General features: G+C 43.9%; 1 protein-coding gene and 1 pseudogene across 1 annotated transcript in view; both read right to left on the bottom strand.

Moving 5' to 3' along the window:
* The window catches only part of LOC109576397 (C-C chemokine receptor type 1), a 33,463-nt gene extending 10,090 nt beyond the window's left edge, over positions 1-23,373 (bottom strand). Inside the window, exon 1 of the mRNA XM_019985016.2 lies at positions 23,253-23,373. The gene's annotated coding sequence lies outside the window, so the exon portion shown is untranslated. The remainder of the gene's footprint in view (positions 1-23,252) is intronic.
* LOC139178652 (C-C chemokine receptor type 1-like) lies at positions 16,138-23,392 on the bottom strand (annotated as a pseudogene).
* Between the last annotated feature and the right edge of the window lie 451 nt (positions 23,393-23,843).

Genomic DNA, 23,843 nt, shown 5'->3' with positions numbered 1-23,843 from the left:
GCCTCCTCGTGCCCTTACTTCCACCTTAGAGTCCAGGGGCCATCGTCACAGTCCCTCCCATACACACATCCTCAACGCCTTCACTCTTTTCTGATCTGGTTGTGTCCACCTGGCACAAACCCAGTCCTGATCAGATCCGAATCCCCACTGGCACTGTGAAGTTGAACGTGGCTGGAGGAAACCACACAATGGAACTGACTGGGACTCCCCTAAATTACTGATGGCCACATGCAAAGGGTCCCTCATGCCCATCAATGGCTTTCCCCGTCTGAGACATTATGTCACACTTTCTGCCTTTTCCCTGAACCTCCAGCACCACCTCCATCATCCTCAGTCTTAGCTGATGACCTTGTTCCCCACGTCAGCAAGAAGACAGAAGGCTCAGAAGAGACTGTTTACATATCCCACCTCCCTTCCCATCCACCCTTCTCTGGCCCTTCTACCTGCCTCCCTCCTGCCATGCGGATGGATTCTCCATGCTCCAAGCCCATCTCGTCCACGCTGCCCGGGATCACATCCTCTCTCATCAGCACGAGGGCATCATTCTAGTCATCGTCTCCAGTATCACCAGTTTTTTTCTGTCTGCCAGATTATTCCCATCAGTATACACACAAAGCTCTTACTTGATCTGAAACAAATAAGTAAAGAAACAAACAAGTTAGCAAGCAAAGTCTCCCTTGATTCCACTTTCAATTCTATTTACTGATGCATTTCTTTTAAAAAATATTTTATTTATTCCACTGTGCTGATTCACAGTTGTGGCACATGGGATCTTCATTGCAGGATCTGTAAGTTGTGGCATACATAATCTAGTTCACTCGCCAGGGATCAAACCTGGGCCTCCTGCATTGGGAGCAAATAGTCTCAGCCACTGGACCACCAGGGAAGTTCATCTAATTACTGATTCATTTCTGCACAGCTCTTTGCAATACTCAGAAGAGCTGTCTTTATTTGCATCCAACTCCACTTCACCCCAGTTTCCAGAACCTGCTCTCCCCTAGCCCCCAGTGATTTCGTCAGGGTCATCAGTGACCTTCCTGTGGCTAAATCCAGTGGTCAGATCTCAGGCTGCACTGGACCTGACAGCTCAGCACATTTGAAACCATTGTTGCTCCCTCTTCTTGATACTCTTCCTCTGTGTGTGCAGGATCCCGGTCTCCTGGCTTTTCCCTCGTTTCTCAGGCAGCCCCTTGTCAGTTCCCGCTGCTGGTTTCTGCTCAATCTTCCGGCTTCTTTCCTGGCATGCACCAGGCCATGGTCCTTGAACCCCTCTCCTCCCAATCTACAGTCACACCTTTGATGGCTCTATTCTCTCTCATGGCTGAAAATGTCATATCCACTCTGAAGAGGCCCAAATGTACATCTCCAGCCTGCCCAGCTCCCTCAAATCTAGGCTCACACCCAACACTCTGCTCAATGTCTCCACCTGGTTTTCTCAAAAGCTTTTCAAATAGAATTCCTGATCTTCTCTCCAAATTTTATTGTCGCTGTCATCCACACCTGGAGGTAAATGGCAGCTCCATTCTTCCGATGGAAGCCACCAAAACCTTGGAGTATCACTTGAATCCACTCTTTGGAACCTGACCTGCAATCTTTTTGCAGAATCTGTTGACTCCACTTTCAACATACAAAGACTTCAATCCCTTCTTGCTTTACCCACTGGCCCCAGTTTGGTCCAAACCAAGCAAGACCACAGTCTCTTTCCAATACAGCAGCTGGAGGGATTCCTCAAGGGTTACTTCAGGTCAGGCACACCTCCTCCAAGTCCTTACATTGGCCTGCAAGGCGGTTCACCACCTCCCTCCTCCCCTCTCTGACTTCATCTATTAGTTTCTCCTTCGCTCACTCCATTCCAGCTAAACTGCCTCCCAGGGTGCCTCTGAACACGCCAGGTGCCTTTCCACCTCAGCGCCCTTGCACGTGCTATTTCCTCTGCCAAGATGCCCCTCCCCCACATGTTCGGGAAGCCTGCTCCCTCACCTCCTTCATTTCTACACACGTGCAATGCTTTCTCAGGAGGTGTTCTCTAACCATCTTATTAAAATTGAATCTCCTCTTCTCCCACCTTAGAAGTCAATGACCCCCTTCCCAGATTTACTTATTACTTTCTGGGTTACATATATTTAATATGTAGTTGTTGTCCAGTTTCTCTCAATGTAATGACAGCTTCCTGAGGAATGTTCCCTCTTTTGTCCACTGCTGTAGCCCCACACAGCAGGTGCTCAAGAAGCATTTTTTGGCCATGGTCTGCAACATGTGGGATCTTAGTTCCCTCACCAGGGATGGAACCTGTGCCTCCTGCATGGGGAGGGTGGACTCTTAAACACTGGACTGCCAGGAGTCCCACAGTAAGCATTTCTGAATGGCTAAATTGCAAGAAATTTACAGTCCAGATACCCAGAGAGCACATTAGCAACAGCTGTGCAGTTTATCCAGGACCCAGGGCACTACCATCTTTCTAACACACACGGATCAGCGCTGCTCACGGCCACGAGATGGCTGAGCTCATCCAGGCATGATGACATCTAACAAAAAGTGCTGTCTCTTCCTGCTGTTGGTTCTTAGAAACAAGGAAGCTCGCAGCCATTTTGTAAGAAAACATCCACTTGGGAGCTGGATTCTCGGCAGTGAAACCAGGAGACAGTCCCTCCACCTGGCCTCCCTGGGTAGGGCTAGGCAACAGTGACAGGGAAGGGATCAGCCCCTCTCTGTAGTTCTTCTGCCTCAGGGAGCTGCTCAGCAGGAAGCAGACACTGGGGGGCAGGATTTGAGAGGCTATGAACAAAGGGGGAGCACTGTATCTCCTCCCAGCCTCTTTCCTCCTCTCCACAACCTACTTCAATACAGGGGCCTCTGGGGGTGGTTCCTGTCCATAGAGCCCAGAGCATGGCCACTGAGCCCACGAAAGCAGATGCCAAGGGCTGCTAACCAGCCGGTGACAGTTCCCTGAAACAGTACCTACAAGCACTGGGTGCTGGCTCACTGCTAGGCGGGAACTCAGGAAGGAATGAAGACGGTGAGTATGATCCTTTCTTTGTACCTCAGATCTAAGCTGCAGACCGTCACATGTACACATATGCACCCACCAACTCTATCTGCTCTGAGAGCTCTAATTCATGGTTGCTGCATGCTGGTATTCATTCCCTTCCATCTCATTTCTCACATGTCTACCAAATGCCCTCTTTCCTTGCCTGTTGTGTGTGCTAAGTTGCTTCAGTTGTGTCTGACTCTTTGCGACCCTATGGACTGTAGCCCACCAGCCTCCTCTGTCCATGGGGATTCTCCAGATAAGAATACTGGAGTGGATTGCCATTGCACTAAGGGATGGAACCCATATTTCTTATGTCTCCTGCATTGGCAGGTGGGTTCTTTACCACTAGCACCATCTGGGATGCCCCTTTGTCTGTTCAGTTCAGTTCAGTCAGTTGCTCAGTCATGTCCGACTCTTTGCGACCCCATGAATCGCAGCACGCCAGGCCTCCCTGTCCATCACCAACTCCCGGAATTCACTGAGACTCACGTCCATTGAGTCAGTGATGCCATCCAGTCATCTCATCCTCTGTCGTCCCCTTTTCCTGCTGCCCCCAATCCCTCCCAGCATCAGAGTCTTTTCCAATGAGTCAACTCTTTCACATGAGGTAGCCAAAGTATTGGAGTTTCAGCTTTAGCATCATTCCTTCCAAAGAAATCCCAGGGCTGATCTCCTTCAGAATGGACTGGCTGGATCTCCTTGCAGTCCAAGGGACTCTCAAGAGTCTTCTCCAACACCACAGTTCAAAAGCATCAATTCTTCGGCGCTCAGCTTTCTTCACAGTCCAACTCTCACATCCATACATGACCACAGGAAAAACCATAGCCTTGACTAGACAGATCTTTTTTGGCAAAGTAATGTCTCTGCTTTTGAATATGCTATCTAGGTTGGTCATAACTTTCCTTCCAAGGAGTAAGCGTCTTTTAATTTCATGGCTGCAGTCACCATCTGCAGTGATTTTGGAGTCCAAAAAAATAAAGTCTGACACTGTTTCCACTGTTTCTCTATCTATTTCCCATGAAGTGATGGGACCGGATGCCATGATCTTCGTTTTCTGAATGTTGAGCTTTAAACCAACTTTTTCACTCTCCTCTTTCACTTTCATCAAGAGGCTTTTTAGCTCCTCTTCACTTTCTTCTATAAGGGTGGTGTCATCTGCATTTCTGAGGTTATTAATATTTCTCCCGGCAATCTTGATTCCAGCTTGTGTTTCTTCCAGTCCAGCGTTTCTCATGATGTACTCTGCATATAAGTTAAATAAGCAGGGTGACAATATACAGCCTTGACATACTCCTTTTCCTATTTGGAACCAGTCTATTGTTCCATGTCCAGTTCTAATTGTTGCTTCCTGATCTGCATACAGATTTCTCAAGAGGCAGGTCAGGTAGTCTGGTATTCCCATCTCTTTCAGAATTTGCCACAGTTTATGCGATCCACACAGTCAAAGGTTTTGGCATAGTCAATAAAGTAGAAATAGATGTTTTTCTGGAACTCTTTTGGTTTTTCGATGATCCAGCGGATGTTGGCAATTTGATCTCTGGTTCCTCTGCCTTTCCTAATACCAGTTTGAACATCTGGAAGTTCACAGTTCACGTATTACTGAAGCCTGGCTTGGAGAATTTTGAGCATTACTTTACTAGCATGTGATATGAATGCAATTGTGCAGTAGCTTGAACATCCTTTGGCATTGCCTTTCTTTGGGATTGGAATGAAAACTGACCTTTTCCAATCCTGTAGCCACTGCTGAGTTTTCCAAATTTACTGGCCTATTCAGTGCAGCACTTTCTTTAGTCAGCATTTTATTTCAAGGACACAGAGGCTTGTTTAACCTCCCTTTTTCTTTGATACTCCTCAGTCTTGAGGACTGAGAACAGAAAAGGAAATAAAGCTTTAGATTCCTCAGTCTTGATGACAGAGAACAAGAAAGGGAACAAAGTTTTAGATTGAGAGGTTAATCATAAACTTGGTAAGGAAACTCAATTTTAGTTCCCTTTGTTTCAATTTTCCCCAACTTTTTGAGAGAATGGGTTGATAAACCGCTCTGGTTACTTCCTACTGACCTGGGGGCATAGTCCTGCCTAATTTGGGGAAGGGACAGAGCTGAAAAGAATCCTAAGTTTCAAGCTTAGCATCAATACTTCTTATTCAGAAAACATTACCTCTATCTTTGATTGCTTTGTTGTAGCACATGGAGAAACATTCAAAATTATTAGATGTATTACAATGAAGAAAACGTTTAAATAACACCTTCGAAATATTTTTTAAAAGAGTGGTATTTTAGATGGCAATCAGGAAATTAAGTTTTGGAGTGTTTACTTTTTACTTATATATTTAGTAACCAAGTAGCCTTTTGCTCAGTGGCTATATAGCTTGAGCTGTCTCATTTGCTACTACTATTTTTAAAGTAGGAGTTTTCATACTTAAAAAGAGGACATTGAGACCATATGGGTGCAGTTGGCAGCTGCTAGTACATATGGTTTAGAAGACGGTTGATGGTGTTGTGAAGTATGATCAAGTTTAGAGAATTCAGGTTTTCAGTAACTTAGAAACGTGTCTGAACACACATTCATAATAGCCATGTAGTTCTACTTGGGATGTCTGAATCATGAAATGAAATTATTTCATTTCAATTTTTTAAATGTAATTTTTTAATGGCTAAAGCATGTTTAATAGGCCACAAAAGGCTGGTCTGATTCGCCTGAAGTTCAAATTCAATCATGTACAAGTCAGAACAATTTCCCCATACCGCAACATGTGAAATTTTCTTCCATCATTTTCCCCCCTTTAATTGCAAATCTTTCCATAAACATCACTGATAATCAAAATAGTTTCCCAACATTGCCAAAGTGGCCAAGTTGCCTCCTCTGGGTCCATTCATGCACCTTGATGCTAGGCCTCTTTTTTTCCCCTAGTTCTCCATGTTGGGGGAAAACTAATCAGATATCATTAACAAACTCAGAGGCATATTAATGGGGAAATGCTTTGCAGGCTATGCATTTATCACTTGCACTTAATTGTCACATAACATACATGTGCTTTTAGCAATAGACTTAAAATAAACAGTGATACATGTCATGAATAGTTATACTCTGTGACAACTTCACTACAGAATTTTCTTTTCATCCTGAACATTGGGGTGTAAGTATGCTTAGAAGTAAAATAACTTTCCATCATGACAGGAAGACAAACATTCAGTAAACAGAGCAACTGAACTGGTTGGCTAATTCTTACAGTCCTGGTCCAGACTTATGTCAGCTGTCTTCTACTGCTGTTGTCTCCGTTTCATCTGGTGTGGGTATCCTTTGGGGTTAACAGTCTTTTCTATAGATAATCCTATGTGGACGCCCTTCTTAAATGGGAAATATGGAATTAAGAGTCAATTCCCTTCAGTTTTGTTGCACATGTGCTAGTCAAGAGTACCTATAAGGTCCTTCTACTTAGCTTGGAGATAGTTTGTTAAATGATATCTTTTCCAGTGTACATAATCTCCTAGCTGCAGGTCACAAGACATTTGGTCTTTATCCAAAGAAAATCACTGTGATCAGACTTAGAAACAAGCTTAGAATATTCTTTTACTAATTCAGTTAAACTTTATAATAATGTAACAGCAACAAGGAGCCATCCTGGACAGAGATAATAAATACAAAGCCTCAGTACATACAAAACTTCATGATCCACAAGAGTTTAATATTGAAATGTAATTTTCTTCTCTAGATTCTCTTTATTTCTATGAAATATAGCAAAATTAGACTGATTCACTTAAAATAGGTCTGTTTTCAATAAACATGACCAAATTATTCACATGAGTGTAACTTCCCATATAAACTCTTTCAAATTGATTGCACTGGAACTTAATAGGAATCTCAGACCGAACTTTTAAAATGCCTCTAAAGGCCAGAATAGCCATGCCAATGGCCTGCCTTAAAATTCTTCCTGTGATATTTATGGATTGGGTAAATTTGTCTCTTTTCCAGGTTTATGAATATTTAAATTCCTGCACATGCCAAGAGATAGTCTTTCCTATTCCCCTGATAAAGTTGCTTAGAACCAAAGGGTCTCTGATTTCTAGAGGAACCAGACAGAGAGAAAAGAAAAATACTATAAGTTTACCCACAGACATAAACTAGCAAAATGTTGTAAATCATAAGTAGCTGAGTAAGAAGGATTTTCTATATATTAAAAGCAAAGATGAAAAAGCCAGTAGTGGACCCGCTGGTGGTTCAGTGGTTAAGAATCTGAAGACAATGCAAGGAACCTAGGTTCTGTCCCTAGTTTAACACGTTAGATGTGGAATCTAAAATACAACCCAAATGAGCCTATCTATGAAACAGAAACAGAATCACAGACACAGAACAGACTGGTGGTTGCCAAGGGGGCTTGAAAGAGGGATGCAGTGGGAGGCTGGGTTGGCAGATACAAGCTTTTATATAGAGAGCACATAAACAAGGTACTACTCTACAGCACTGGGGTTCCCTCATAGCTCAGTTGGTAAAGAACTGCCCGCAATGCAGGAGACCCCAGTTCGATTCCTGGGTTGGGAAGATCCCCTGGAGAAGGGAAAAGCTACCCACTCCAGTATTCTGGCCTGGAGAATTCCATGGACTGTATAGTCCACCAAGAGTCGGACACAACTGGGTGATTTTCACTTTCACTCTATACCACCAAGAACTATACTCAATATTCTGTGACGAACCATAATAGAAAAGAATATTTTAAAAAAAGAATGTGTATAGAACGGAATCACTTTGCTGTATAGCAGAAATTAACATAACATTGTAAATCAACTATACTTCAATAAAAGGTATGAAAACTGAAAAAAAAATTTTTCAATACTTGTACCCAGATTTTTAGAGCAGTGTTATTTACAACTGCCAAACATAGAAGAAACTGAGATGCCCTTCAGTGGGTGAATGAATAAACAGACTGTGATACATCCAGACAATGAAATATTATTCAGCACTGAAAATAAACGAGCTATCCAGGCCATGAAAAGAAGCTTAAATACATATTACTAAGCGAAAGAAGCCAATCTGACAAGGGTACATATTGTATGATTCCAAAGCATGACCTTCTGAAAAAGGCAAAACTATGGAGACAGTAAAAAGATCAGCAGTTGCCAGGGATTAGGGAGAAAAAATGCAAAGGCAGAGCACCTTTTGAAGGGCAATTTTTAGGGTTATGAAAATGATACCATTGTGATGGACACATATTATTACTCATTTACCTAAATTCATTAGACTGTACAACACCAAAAGTATAGCCTATTATAAACTAGGGACTTTGGGTGATGATGAGTCACTGTAGTAGGTTCAACAGCTGTGACACTGTTTGGGGGATGATGATAATAGGGGAGGGTGAGGGTGTTTGGGGGCAGTGGGTGAACGGGAAGGGAACTCTGTCCTTTCTCCTGGGTTTTGCTGTGAACTTGCAACTGCTCTAAAAAATAAAGTCCATTAAAAAAATCTTATGAGGCCACAGGTAGCTTAAATAAAGTTGAAGTAACTTTGCCAGAGGTCCCACAGCTGCACAGTGATGGAGCTGCAGGCAGAGCAGGCACGGACCCCCTGTCTCGCTCCAAGGCCTCACCAAACCAATACATTCTGCAGCTTCTATGGATCTGATCAGAAGCTACCTTTCTGTGTGACTTGCCTTTATTCCTTCTGCACATGAATCACCTGTGCAGACTGCAATCCATTTGGAGTGGGACCTGACAGCCTGCATTTCTAGGGAGCTCCCTGCTAACAGGGATGGAGCAGGTCCGGAGGGGACACTCTGAGTCACCAGGGCTTGTGTTCCATCCGCACCGACCTGCTGGTTGAGTCCTGCACACACCCCGAGTTTTATCATCACTGTCTTACTGATGCTACCTGCACCCAGAATGTCTTACTGCCGCATCTTTGCTTGTTGAAACTCATAATCTCCCTTAGATATACACATTAAAATCTACTCTGAAGATAAATCAGCACCTGACCCTCAACCACCCATGAGAGGCAGAAGTGATTTCTCCCTCTGACAGGCTTCCCTTGCCTTCGGCACCATTTCTTGCAGCGCTTGCTTCTCCTTATTAACTGGCGCCTCCCTCCTCACTGACTGTGCATGTGTTCACTTTTGCTATTTTGAAAGCACTTTCAGGAGAGGAACTCTATCTCTTTCATCTTTATAGGTTTCTTAACAGCAAGCAGGGCTTTGTACACGGAAAGGAACATGACCTTGCCTTGCCCCTTTCTTATTTCCCTGAAACTGGCCCTCTCTTCTGTAAAATGGAATGTTTGGAGTGCAGTGAGGTTTAAATTAAATGTCATATGTTAAATGTCCACAGTAAGCCCCTGCCTGATAAATACTTATTGAATTGGATTTTCCTCTTTTATTATCTGAATAAGGAAAGGAGGTGGGCATGAAAGTGAGTTAATGACAGAGCCAGGCCTAGTACCAGGTAACTCAACCTTTATTCAAGTCATTCTTCCACTCTGTCAAGCTCTGGGGGACCTTATTTCAGTTATGTGAGTACCTCCCAGTCATTTATGTGACTAAAATTTATCAGTATTTACAGAAGAAACCTAGAATACTGTTTTCTGGTTCACATTTCTTGCACAAATCATTGGCTAAAATTCAGATAAGGCTTACAAATTAAAGGCATTGATGTATCCTTACATCTTGGTAAATGTTAAAGTAACATAATATATTGAATACCCATCTATAATGTAATGATATGTCTACTTAACTCAAAATAGCCGAATTCAAAATAGGAAATGGTTCCAGATTAAACATGATCATATAAGAGAAGATAAATGGTTATGATCAACCAGAGTGATTCTGCTCAACTGGGACACCTTGGCAAACTCTTGATTTCTCATTTCCTTCATCTGTAAAACGCAGATACTATTAATACCAATCCCCTTACTCGCATCTCATAGTTCATGAAATGAGCAAAAATTGCCAATTTATATAAATGCTATAAAATATAGCAAACTGTCCATGTGCAAAGCATCATTAGCAATAGCTTTGGGCATAATCCAGAGCTGGGGCTAAAGGCAATTTCTGTGAATATACAGAAGGTAGAAGTCTTGGGGAGGACCAATGACTAAGTATTTCGCCTACTATTATTATTTTTTAGATTTATGGTCTTTGCTCCAACTGCTCCAGGTATGAGATGTGGGACACGTGTGAGGAGGTCAGAGAGCAGATTGCTTCTGGAGCCACCTTCCCTGTTTTAGAATAAGAGAAGTTGGTTTATCTGATGTAGGCACATTGACTGGCAGTGCAGGCTTGCAAATTCCTTCAGTATTATATCTTCTAGACTGCATAGGGTACTGAGTTATTAAACTTTTTCTATGGAAGTAGCTGAAGATGACATGCAAACTGAGTTGTGTGGACTCAGGAAGATCTGCACAAAGGAAGATGTGCACAAAGAACTGCACATCCATATGTCTGTATAAAACAAACAGAATCGGGACTTCATTAAGGGACCTGAGGAATAAAGTATTCTCTAATAAATGTCTTTATAATCACAGTGGAAAGGAAGAACTAGGACACCAAAGGAAATGGGACTCCACCATAGTAATCTGTTGGTGGAAGCCTGGAGGAGTGGGAGAAGGAAGGAGTCCATGGCTGTGTCTGATGCCAGAGAGGTTGTGCCTTCTCTAAAGATGGGGAATGTAGAGGCTCTGGGAGGTGCCCTATTCTAGACTGCCAAGGAGGATGCCAAATCACCCAGGAGGATGGCTTTTTCTCTTAGCTTTTGGCGGATAATCCAGGAACAACCCAATGTGACTTTCAACTGAGACTCCAGACCTAACGACCTCTGTGCCCTGAAGGTCACAATGTCCACAGGAGGTGGGCTAGTGAGCTGCAGCAACTACGGGACAGGGCACTTGGGCTGTCTGACTTTTGCACCCAGATACTGCTAATGCATGAAATACTTCATCATCTCTCTGGTTGCCTCATCAAATGTTTGCTGTCATTGACTTATGATCGCAAGCACCTTCATTTTCTAAGGGAGGACAGAGAATAAATTTAATTGACTCAGGGGTGGTGAGGAGGACAGAAAAGGAGGCTGGAGGGTGATGTGGTCTTTCTTCCCTGTCTGGCTCCCTGAATTGCATCTGAGCCCCGATGTTGGAGGACTAAGCTGCTTTCATTACGGACTGTGAGATTCTTGCAGGTCTGAAGAATTGTAGGCTGTAGGCTCAGAACTGTCTGTGAGTTACCTGGCCCAGCGCTGGGACCTGGAGGGCTGGCACCCTCACAATAAAGCCCATTAGTGAAGGTTTCAACGATGCTAGCAAGAGGCTTCTCAGGCAGACTGAGTCGGGGCTGGCCGAGGCGGCGGCAGAAGTGCTGTGGTGACAGCATCTAACAGACTGACTTGTGGACACATGTGAGGACCCACTTGGGGACCCTTTGAAATAACTCAAGAATATATTCTTGACTGGGCAGAGGGGAAACTTTCAACCTCAATTCAGTGCACTCTGGGCATACTCAAAAAAGAATCCACTGATTGCCCTGACTAGGACTTCCAAAACTATGTTGAAAAATAGTGGCAAGAGTGGAAACTTTGTTTTTGTTCCTGATTTTAGAAAAGAGTGTTTTCAGTTTTTCACCACTGAGAATGATGTTTGTGGTGAGTTTGTCGTATATGACCTTTATTATGTTGAGGTAGGTTCCTTGTATGTCCATTTGCTGAAGAGTTTTTATCATAAATGGGTGTCAAATGTTGTCAAAAACTTTTTATGCATCTACAGAAGAGACTGGCTGGCTATACAGTCCATGAGGTTGCAAACAGTCAGACACAATAGAATGATTAACACCTTCACTTTTTTCATTGAGATTATCATATGATGTTTATTTTTCAATTTGTTACTATGGTGTATCACATTGACTGACTACATAGACTGAAGAATCCTTGCATCCCTGGGATAAACCCTACTTGATCATGGTGTATGATTCCTTTAATGTGTTGTTGGATTCTGTTTGTTAGTATTTTGTTGAGGATTTTTGCATCTATGTTCATCAGTGATATTGGCCTGTAATTTTCTTTTCTTGTTATATCTTTGTCTGGTGTTGGTATCAGGGTGATGGTGGCTTTGTAGAATGAGTTTGGGACTGTTCCTTCCTCTGAAATTTTTTGGAAGAGTTTGAGAAGGATAGGAGTGAGCTCGTCTCTAAACATTTGATAGAATTCACCTGTGAAGCCATCTGCCCCCTGGTTTTTGTTTTTGTGGGAGATTTTTGATCACAGTTTCAATTTCAGTGCCTGTGACTGGTCTGTTTCATAATTTCTTATTTCTTCCTGGCTCAGTCTTGGAAGGTTGTACTTTCCTAAGAATTTTCTAATTTCTTCCAGGTTTTCTATTTTATTGGCATATAGTTGTTCATAATCTCTTATGATCTTTTGTATTTCTGCATTGCCTGTTGCAATCTCTCCTTTTTGTTTTTAATCTTATTGACTTTTCTTCCTTTTATTCTTGATGACTCTGCCTAATGGTCTGTCAATTTTGTTTATCATCTCAAAGAACCAGCTTTGGCAGTCCTAGCCATGGCAATCAGAGAGGAAAAAGAAATAAAAGGAATCCAGATTTGAAAAGAAGTAAAACTCTCACTGTTTGCAGATGACATACTATACATAGAACACCCATAAAGATACCATCAGAAAAGTATTAGAGCTAATCAGTGAATTTAGTAAACCAACAGCATACAAAATCAATACACAGAAATACTTTGCATTCCTATACATTAACAACAAAACAATCAGAAAGAGAAATTAAGGAAACAATCCCATTCACCATTGCAACAAAAAGAATAAAATACCTGGGAATAAATCTACCTGAGGAGACAAAAGACCTGTATGCAGAAAACTGTAAGACACTGACGAAGGAACTCAGACAACACAAACAAAAGCAGCTAATATCATGTTCCTCAACGGGAAGAATCAATATCATGAAAAAGACTATACTTTTCATAAAAACTCTACAGATTCAATGCAGTCCCTATCTAATTACCAGTGGCATTTTTCACAGAGCTAGAATAAAAAACTTTATAATTTGGATGGAAACACAAAAGTCCCTGAATAGCCAAAGCTATTAGTCAAAGCTAATCTTCAGAAAGAAAAAAGGAGCTGGAGGAATCAACCTTCCTGACTTCAGTCTATACTACAAAACTACAGTAGTCAAGACAGTATGGCACTGGCACGAAAAACAAAAAACACAGATCAATGGAACAAGACAGAAAGCCCAGAGATAAAACCGTGCACCTATGGGCACCTTATCTTTGACAAAGGAGGCAAGAATATGCAATGGAGAAAAGACAACCTCTTCAATAAGTATTTTGCTGGCAACCCTGGATAGCTTCATGTAAGTAATGAAATTGGAACACCTCTTCACATCATACAGAAAAAGAAATAAAAGGAATCAAGATTTGAAAAGAAGAAGTAAAACTCTCACTGATTACAGATGAAATGGATCAAATACCTAAATTTAAGGCCAGAAACTATAAAACTCTTAGAGGGAAATATAGGCAGAATACTCATTGACATAAATTGCAGGAAGATCCTCTTTGACTTGCCTCCTAGAATAATGGAAATAAAAACAAAAATAAACAAATGGGACCTAATTAAACTCTTTTGAACAGCAAAGGAAACTATAAACAAGATGAAAAGACAACCCTCAAAATCAAAGAAAATATGCAATTGAAGCAAATAACAAAGGATTAATCTCCAAAATATAAAAGTAGCACATGCAGGTCAAAGTCAGAAAAACAAACAATCCAATCAAAAAATGGGCAAATGATCTAAACACACATTTCTCCAAAGCCATACAGATGGCCAATAAACACATGAAAAGATGCTCAACATCACTCATTACTAGAGACATGCATATCAAAACTAGGGTTTCCCAGGTGGTACAGTGGTAAGAATTAGCCTGTCAATACAGGAGACACGAGACATAGGTTCCATCCCTGGGTCGGGAAGATCCCCTGAAGTAGGAAACGACAACCCATTCTGGTATTCTTGCCTGGGAAATCCCATGGACAGAGGAACCTGGCAGGCTACAATCCATGGTGTCGCAAAGGAGTCAGACATGATTTAGCGACTAAACAAGCACAACAACACATGATAATGCATATACATGGAATCTAGAAAAATGGTACTGATGAAGTTATTTTCAGGGGAGGAATACAGACCAGAACTGTGGACAGACTGGAGGAAAGACAGGGTGGGACAAACTGAGAGAGTAGCGTTGAAACAGATAGACTACCATGTGTAAGAGAGATAGCTAGTGGGAAGCTGCTGTGTGAGCAGAGACCTCAACCCACTGCTCTGTGTCAGTCTAAAATGGTGAGATGGGGATAGGTGGGAGGAAGGTTTAAAAGGGAGGGGATGTATGTATACTTACAGGTGATTCACACTGCTGTACAGCAGAAATCAAGACAACATTGTAGAGCAATTATCCTCCAATTAAAAACAAATTTGAAAATGAATGCTTAGAGGGTAACTTCAAAAAATTAGATACACACAAATACATATAAAATAGATACACAAGTCCTACTGTACAGCACAGGGAACTCTATTCAATACCCTGTCATAATCTATAATGGAAAAGAATGTGAAAAAATATACATACGAATAACTGAATCTCCTTCTTGTGCACCTGAAACTAACACAATGCTGTAAATCCACTCTGCTTCAATAAGAAATAAAATGAATTGAAAAAATAGTCCACCTCAAAAAGAAACTTTGAAAAATAAAGAAATAAACTCTGGGGTGGAGCCCAGCTCTGCCCTTTGATCACTCTGTGGTGTCTGCCAAGTCCCTTCCTCTCCTCATCGATCACATGGGGTAACACCAGCATCCCCACCAACCTCGAGGGGTTGATATGGAGACTGCTGTCAAAAGGACAGGATGGACCGTGGGCAGTTGGCAACTGTACTGTGCTTTGCCCATGTGCTGACCGATCATCAGACCAACACCCCTGGTGTTCTACAACCCAGCCCTAGTCTTGAGGGATGATCAGTTCAGTTCAGTCGCTCAGTTGTGTCTGACTCTTTGCAAACCCATGAACCGCAGCACACTAGGCCTCCCTGTCCATCACCAACACCCGGAGTTTATCCAAACTCATGTTCATTGAGTTGCTGATGCCATCCAACCATCTCATCCTCTGTTGTCCCCTTCTCCTCCTGCTTTCAATCTTTCCCAGCATCAGGGTCTTTTCAAATGAGTCAGTTCTTCATATCAGGTGGCCGAAGTATTGGAGCTTCAGCTTCAGCATCAGTCCTTCCAATGAACACCCAGGAATGATCTCCTTTAGGATGGACTGGTTTGATCTCCTTACAGTCCAAGGGACTCTCAAGAGTCTTTCCCAACACCACAGTTCAAAGAATCAATTTTTTGGTATTCAGCTTTCTTTATGGTCCAGTTCTCACATCCATACATGACGGCTGCAAAAACCATAGCTTTGACTAGACGGACCTTTGTTAGCAAAGTAATGTCTCTGCCTTCTAATATGCTGTCTGGGTTGGTCATAGCTTTTCTTCCAAGGAGCAAGCATCTTTGAGGGATGATAACAGGTGTTATTTGAGAAAAGTTTTTTTCTACTTTAAAACTACATTGGCAGAGTGAAGGTTAATCATATTTAAACCTGTTCCTCACTGAGTATTTCTTAGAGACGGTAATGTCCTGTGAATCTCCATGAGTGTTTTCCACACAGTGTCTGAGAGGCCCTGAGGGCTCCCACACCACATCCTCTGCTGGAATGCTGTATTAGATAACACGATGATCCCTGAGTGGAGGACGAAGGTGTCAGACTTGGTGTCACCTCTGATGTTAATGCTTGGATCACAGCAGATTGGAAGGACAAATGAGTTCATTTAACCAATGAAGTGTTAATGTGGGTTTACAACCTGGAGGACAGAATGTTCCTGATACCAGAAAAACCCCAGGAGAAATCCCCGATGTGCATGATGAATCTGACCAAGATCTCCCAGAGTCACCAGTGCCCTTCCAGAGTCCACACAGGCCCCTGAAAGTCACATTTCTAACAAGAATCCTCTGTGAGCATGATTCTCAGAGATCAATTGGCGCATAGGAAAGGCCAACATTGTAATAACAGACACTAGAAGAATGTATTTTTAATACCACTTAACTGTAACTTAAATATCAATAATAGGGTACATTTTGAGTGTATTCTACCACAATAAAAATGGGGAGGGGAATGAAAAAAATAATACCCATTAAAAACCTTAGAATAGGACTTCTGCCTTGGTCATTCAATTCTTCCCATTCATTTGTCCACTGACACTTAGGCTGTTTTCATACCTAGACTATTGTGAGTAATGCTGCAATAAACATGGGAGAACAAGACATTTCACTGAGATAATGACTTGATTTCGTTGAACTCCGGGAGTTGGTGATGGACAGGGAGGCCTGGCGTGATGCAATTCATGGGGTCGCAGAGAGTCGGACACGACTGAGCGACTGAACTGAACTGAACTGATACTACATACACAGAAGCGGAATTGCTAGGTCATACAGTAGCTCTACTTTTAATTTCTTAAGGAGCCTCCATACTGGTTTCCACAGTGACTGCACCCGTTTACATTCCCACCAACAGTGCACGAAGGTTCCCTTTTCCGTACATCCTCAAAACTCTTGAAATCTCTTGTTTATTTCAAAATAGACACTCTCACAGGTATGAGGCGATATCCTACTCTGGTTCTGACTTAACATTTCCAGGATGATCAGTGATGCTGAGCACTTACTCATATATTTCTGGGAAATCTGTATGTCTTCTTGGAAGGTAGGTATGTCTAGGTAGGTCATTTACCCAAAGTGAATTATGGTATCTTCCGGTGGAAGAACTCAGTGTTGGGCCCCAAACCAATGCTCTGAAATGATTTATTGCCTGGGAAAGTGATCCCCACATACTGCTACTTAAAAAAAACAACAGTAGAAGAATAACTACAGTCAAAGTTCATCTTATTTGTAAACATAAAACATGTACAGAAGAGAGAAAACTAAAAGAAAATATTAACCCATCAAAGAATGTACGGTGCTGCCTCTGGGTAAGGGATTATGAATAATTTTGAAGTTTTTTTTTCTCCTTTTGTGATTTTAAGCTTTTCTGGAAACAATTTTTATAACTGGGAAAATCACTTTTAGAGAAATGTACATCTAAGGGGAAAAGGAAGAAAGGCATGGTGGACAAGAGGTCCTATCTTAATTCAGGTGAGAGCTCAGATGTTAAGGACCTTTAGGGTAAATGCATTTCTTTGAGTTAAGTGGTCCTCGACTTCCTACACTGACAGAGTCCCCACCCCTCCTGGTAGATGTTGCCCTCCCTGCCAGCCTCAAACCCTGCACACCAGGTCACTGTCCTGCTGATCGGTCCAAGGTGGCAGCCAGAACTCTGATCCATACAGCTACAAGGTCTGGATGGAGGTCCAGAGGAAGAAAAATCAACCCTGTCTCCTTCTGCCTGGTAATGATTTCTGCAGTGAAGCTGTCAGAAATTACTGCTGCATCCCTCAACTGACAGGGAAGGGAGACTCTGAAAACTATTCAGAAGACAGGAATGGTAAAAGGAAGTAATGACTACTTCCGCTCCACGGCAATTTCAAGAAGTACAGCAGTTTATACATTTTGTCTGTGTCTAGCCCGCTGCCTGTATTTGTTGATTTTAGTGACTATAAACATTCCATCCAAGGGCTTTCTTAGCTTCACTGCCAAAAGCAGTTCCCCAATCCTACTTCCTATTAGGTGTCAAGTTCTTCCATCAGGAGTTCTAGATTTCTCAGGGTTTCCAGGAGCCTAAATGCTGCCCTAGGAGTGGGGGTAGGGAGGTGAGAGGTGGCTGCCGGCTCCTGCTTGGCTTCTCTGCTCGGAGTGGAGGCAGCTATGGAAATCTCTATCTCCAAGATCACTGGTCTTGGGGGTGAGGGTAGCAGATGCTCAGTGACTGGTTTACAAATGCTACTGTTCAACAATCTGAACTTCTCTTTGGTACCAAGCCTTTCTCTGTCATCCTTTGACCCAGTCTTCTGGGATGTCCCACTTCATTTATTCATTTCCACCATCTCATCTATACATCTCATTTTCCACCAAAGAGAAGTTCATTGAGAAAAATCCAACCGTAATGGTGATTTTGTCTAGAACACCTTGGAGCTCCCTCAACCCCATGTGGCTACAATTCCAGGTCAGGTGTCAGAATCTGGCTGGGAGACCCAAGCTGCCTCCTCCCCGTCAGCATGTTAGCAGCTTATGGTTTCTTTGTCCCTGATGGACCTGAGGGGCCTGAGTCTGTACACAGAACAGCGTTCTTCCTTGCCTGTGTAATGGACATGGAGTTGACCCTCTCCTGCCTCCTCGTAGAGGAAGCAGGGACACTTAGTCAGCTGATAGAGCAAGTACCATAGAACCCTGCGGTACCTCCTGCAGAAAAGGACATAGACTATGGGGTTCATGCAGCAGTGTGCATAGGCAATTGCCTCTGTCACTTCAATGGCCAAGTCCAGCTGGCTGCAGTGCTCACACAGGGAATCTTGGAAAGCAGAAACAAACACAGTCAGATTGCAGGGCGTCCAAAAGAGAAAGAAGGTGATCATGATGACAAAAATCAGATGTATTATGTTGGCCTTCTTATTCCAAGTTCTGAGCATAATCTTTATAATCTTTATATGTCCATAGCAGACAATCATGACCAACAGAGGCAATATCAGCCCCAAGATGTTCAGTTTCAGAGCCAGGAACTGCTTCCACTTTCTTCCATGGCTTTCAGGAGGAAAATGAAGACTGCAGGTGTAGTGGGTGAGCCACCACTGGGTCTTGGAAAAGTACAAGCCGGGGACAGAAGCCAAGATGGCCAGGACCCAGACGACAATGCTGGTGACAGTACCAGAGGTAATGTTCCAACACTGACGTTTAAACTGGGGGTGGACGTTAGTCAGGTACCTGTCAATGGTCAGCAGGATGATGAAGAAGATCTCGCTGTACAAGCCCAAGAAAAAGAACCCAAAGAGCAACTTACACGTATGGCATCTCCGAAAATCCAGTCATCCTTCACCTTGTAGTCGATCCAGAAGGGCAGCGTGAAGAGGAAGATAAGGTCAGAAATGGCCAGGTTGAGGAGGCAGATGTTGATTATATTTTTTATCCTTTTGTATAGCACCAGGACCACCAGGATGTTGCCGACCAGGCCAATGACAAACACCACCGAGTACAAGGGGGGCAGCAGCTGGGCCCCAAAAGCCCTCTCCTGTGCTTTCTGGCATGGGGTCGTGTCCCCATAGTCGTATTCTGTGGTCATGTCATAGTCCTTTGCGGTGGTTGAAGTTTCCATCCTGGCTTCTCCCACAGGTCAAGGGAAATGTTTCTGTATGTATTTGCCGTAAGAGGCAGTGGGCTCTGGACAACAAAAACAAGGCAGTGAGTACACGTCCTTAACCCCTGGACAGCTGCTTACTAGTGCGTACTGTGTACCACACCCTGTGGAGCCAGGGAGACCCAGGTCCTCTGCCCTCATGCAGCCTGTAGTCTACCACACTAACAAACAGGGCGTGCACACATCGCTAACCCAAGTGCTCTGGCAGTGAGTGCCCTGAAGGAGACGTCCAGAGGACGGAGAGCGCAGACAGGGGAGGACAAGGGAGGCCTCACGCGTGTTCACGACCAAGGCTTCCCGAGGGCTTCCCACGGACTCGGTGTTGGGCTCAGTGATAAACAGCCCTTGAGGGGGCACCATGGTCATTCCCCATTTTAGAGGTGAAGGCACACAATTTCTGAGCAGTCAGGACACAAAGCTGCTGAGAACAAGAGCTGGAGCTCAAACCCTGGTGCGTGCCACTCTCAGGCCCATTCCTGAAACCCCTGGCTTTCCTGCCTCCAATCAGGGCAGTAACTCTGAACTGTCGGGTCCCCAGAGGAGGCTGGGAAGGAAATCAGTCCTGCCTGAGAGTCCAAAATCTTTGTTTTTGGATTTCAAACATTTTATTTTCTTTCAGGGCACACCTAATAGCATTGTATTATAGGAATCAAACAGTATAACAACAAAAAGTTTTTTCTTAAGGATCACTTACATTCCTCATTCAAAACAATTCCTCCTAGTACTCAATATGAACTACAAGTTTACCCTAACTATTTTGCTCATCATGATTGGAGAATTTCTACGGTGCTACACTAGATGAGGCTGTTACTACCTAGGCAAGAAAAAAAAAATGTGTCATTTGCAACACATGAATTGGTGTCATAGCTGTAAGTTTTAAAGAATCTTTTAGATAAACCTTATTTTATAGAAAAAGTTAAATAGAAACACTAATGTTGGAGTTAAACTACCCGTATCTTGAACTGCATCAGATGCAAGGTATCTTTCTTGCTTTTGAGGTGAAAAAGAATCTCAGTTAGAAGGGATACAGTGCCCTCAGGGCACAGGACAATGTGCATTTGCCTGTCACCAAGCCTGGGGGACACTACTGTCATTAGGTAGGAAGGGCCAAGGATGACCTGCAGTGTAAAATTCACCAAACACAAACAGTGCCGTGGCGCTGAAACACTGGGTGGCCGACCTGCCCCACCAGCCGGGCCCATGTTACACAGTCCTCTGCAGTCACCCAGGTGACTCTGTAGACCTTTCATGACAGCTGTGAGGAGGAGTCAAAGGGAAGCACAGACTGGGAGGAGTGGGGTGACCTGGTAAGGAGAAGAGGGGGCTCCAAGGAAAGAAAGGCTCAAAACAGCCTCAAGATAGGAAGTGTCACACAGGGACCAGACAGAGGCTGGAATTCTCCTAAAATAAATTATAGGAGATTTGTAACGAGGGTTGCCAGAAAGCAAAAACAAACAAAAAACCACTAGATAGCCTGCCTTTGCAGAAAATACCCAGCCCCTGCTTTTCAGCTCTCCTTTCCATCCTTTCCAATCACTTATTGAAGACTCCTCCCCAAAAGAGCACAAGCTTTTGTATAACCTACCAGCTCTGTGACCTCGGATAAATAACCTACCGCCCTGAGCCTCATTCCTCACCTATAACGTGGAAAAGTACCCTTACCTTCCAAGGCTGATGTATGGGAATGTCTGAGCCTTCCCCTGGATATTATCAGGTCCTCAGTAAATACGAGGGGACTTCCTTCCCTGCAGGTGCCCTGCTCTGAGGCCCAGCACCACCAGGAATATCCCAGATTTCAATCTATTCTTGCCAATGTACCCCTTTCCCTACAGGTCTGTCTGTAGTTAATCTGGAAAATGAATTCTGCTTGAGAGTGATGGACATTGACAGTCCTTTCCATCTGCACTGCACTGTGAACTTTCCAAAATGCTGCCATCAATCTAACTGATTTGACCTAAACATCGATCAGTAAAGTGAGTGGTACCTACATCATAATTCCCATATAAAATCTTGAGAGTCCAGTGCTCCTCCTTCCACAGAGCTTAATGAATGCTTCCTGCTCACAAAATTCACATTTCTGCAGTGGCATTCGGGGATTAAGGCACAGGGGGGTGAGGTGCTCCTGGGCCCCCAGGCTGGGGGGCGGTCATTTCCCACCCAATCCATCCTTAGGGCTCTCTCCTCCATCTCTGAACTTGCATACAGCCAGTCAAGCCTCTTTCTGGAGAAACCCAGGCTGCCACTCACTAAACAAGCTGTGCTGGCAATTTCTGATTTCTGCTGCCCCTGCCAGTGCCGACAACTTCACGTGGCAGTCAGCACTTCTGGGTGGGCTCTCAGGCTTACTGTGTTAGCAGGGGCAGCACCGACAGCAAGGGGTGCGAGGCTGAGCCCGTGAGCCCAGTTTCTGGGGAATGCTGGCAAAGGTGGAGGCAAACTGCGTCAGCACTGTCAGGGGCCACCTGAACAGAGTCACTTCACACCCACTCCCACCTTCAAGCCAGTTCACTATTTCCCCACTTGCTGGGCACCAGAAACAGCTCCTGGGCATGTTGTCCCTAAAGGGAGATGGCCTGGAGTGAGGCCCCGGAGGCGAGACCCAAGGAGCATGTTGCCATGTCACGTGCCAGTCCGTCTGCAGCCTGCTACTAACGTCTGCCCCAGGCCGTTGCCCCAGTGGTCCAGCGCCAGCACCCTTTATCCTGGGAGTTGGTGAAGCCTCTGGACAGACAAAGGGCCGTCTGTGGTGGTGGAAGATGCCCAGGCCTGGTGGGGTGCAGGAGCTGGCTTCTACTGGTTCATAAGAGCCAGCCGTGAGCAGCTGTTCTGCATCCAGCATGCTGGTGACTCAAAGTCAACCAGAATGGGAATATTTACATATGGGAATCGGCCAACACTAGGAATCAGGGCACGTTTCTCAGGAGAATTAGCTGATAAACACTTACCAGTGCATCCATGCCCTTCAGTCTGAATAGCCTAGAGTTGTCCTGGAGCCAGAGTGGGGACTTAAGGGTCAGTGAGGGGCACAGAGCCTGGTGGTCGGCTGTGCAAACTTCTGGGGATTTCTAATCCTGAAAGTCTGGGACCCTCCAGACCTACTGGAGGAAAGGCTGAAGTAGATGCCTCCAAGTAGCCCCTGTGTCGCTTCTCTTCAGAACAAAATTCTGACCTTCCTGTTCTTTAGAACAGAATGGATGCCCCTTGCCCTCCCCTGCGCCCCCCCACCCCCACAAGGAGGTCACCTGGCCAGCTGTCCACCTTCTGGTGGGTGAGATCTTACTTTCTTCAAAGACAGTCTACAGTCCTGATTCTGGGGCTCCTTGAGTCTAGCCTCTTAAGAAATTGTCTCAGTATCAGATCATCTTTGCATCTGCAAAGCTTTTACTAATTAGTATTATCCTTTTGCTGCAATTTCCTCTTATACCGTGTTTGGTCTTTGAGTACATGGGGAAATTTGGCAATTGTCAGTGTCTTGAATAGCTTTCGCCAGAAAGTGTGTTAATAGTGGGCTGACTTTTTAATTAGTCATCAACAAGCAATCATACAAGAAAGTATACTGTTTTTAGAAAGAACAAGAATCAGCTCAAAACAAAAACAACACCCTATTTTACATCTGAGCACTCATATAAATCCATCCACCCTCAGTATTGCTATACAAAGCACTGCCTTTCATGCATTGGTGGGTTACTTAGGCATTTGACTGGCTCTCAAAGAACTCCCCATCTCTGTGGAGACGGACTGATAAACAAGTCATGTCCTGCAACAGGAGAACTACAGTCCAATCTGGCCACATGCAAACAACGGTGCCTTCAAAAATAACTGACAAGACCGAAGAGACAAGTTCTACTTACTCTGGCTTCAGGGGACTGTGTCCACGAAGTGTTTGTTTCTGAAGCTTTTAGATGCTTTAAGAATTCAAGGTCAAGGTCCTGAGTGAGTCGGAAGCTGTCAGTTTCCTGTGTGATGATGGAGATAGAACTCCGGGTCTCAGGCTTTCAGAACAACAAGAAGGGGACAAAGATCTTCTTTCTTGTACTGCTGGGTGTCCAGTTCCTGAATGCCAAGTTCACTCTAAGGTTTTTTCCTGCTCACTCAGCTGTACTTCTCCTCGGGCGACTCTGCTTTAAGGGGATTGGGTGGTGGGGCTGGGTGGAGTTGAGCAGGGTGAGGTGGGTGGCAGTGAATGTTTCTGGAGCTTCTGAAGCAATCGAGTTCTTGCCCTCAGTAAGTAGTCTTCCTCTTCTTTTTTTTTTAAAGATTGCAAATGGAAGGATTTAAACAGAAAACCTGGGTTCTGGGTCTTCAAAACAATCTGGCTCTACTAGCCCTAGAAGGGCAGGGGGTCATTTCTCTTTGCCACCCCTATGTGCCTGTGCCAGCAACTGCTCACCGCCCCTCTCTGCTCCCCAGTCTGCCTCACAAGCCCCAGGGAGCGGCTCTAT

Source organism: Bos indicus, chromosome 22 (genome assembly GCF_029378745.1).
Source record: "Bos indicus isolate NIAB-ARS_2022 breed Sahiwal x Tharparkar chromosome 22, NIAB-ARS_B.indTharparkar_mat_pri_1.0, whole genome shotgun sequence".
Lineage (NCBI taxonomy): Eukaryota > Metazoa > Chordata > Mammalia > Artiodactyla > Bovidae > Bos > Bos indicus.
Note: the sequence above shows the minus strand (reverse complement) of the source record. Positions and strands in the feature narration are given on the sequence as shown.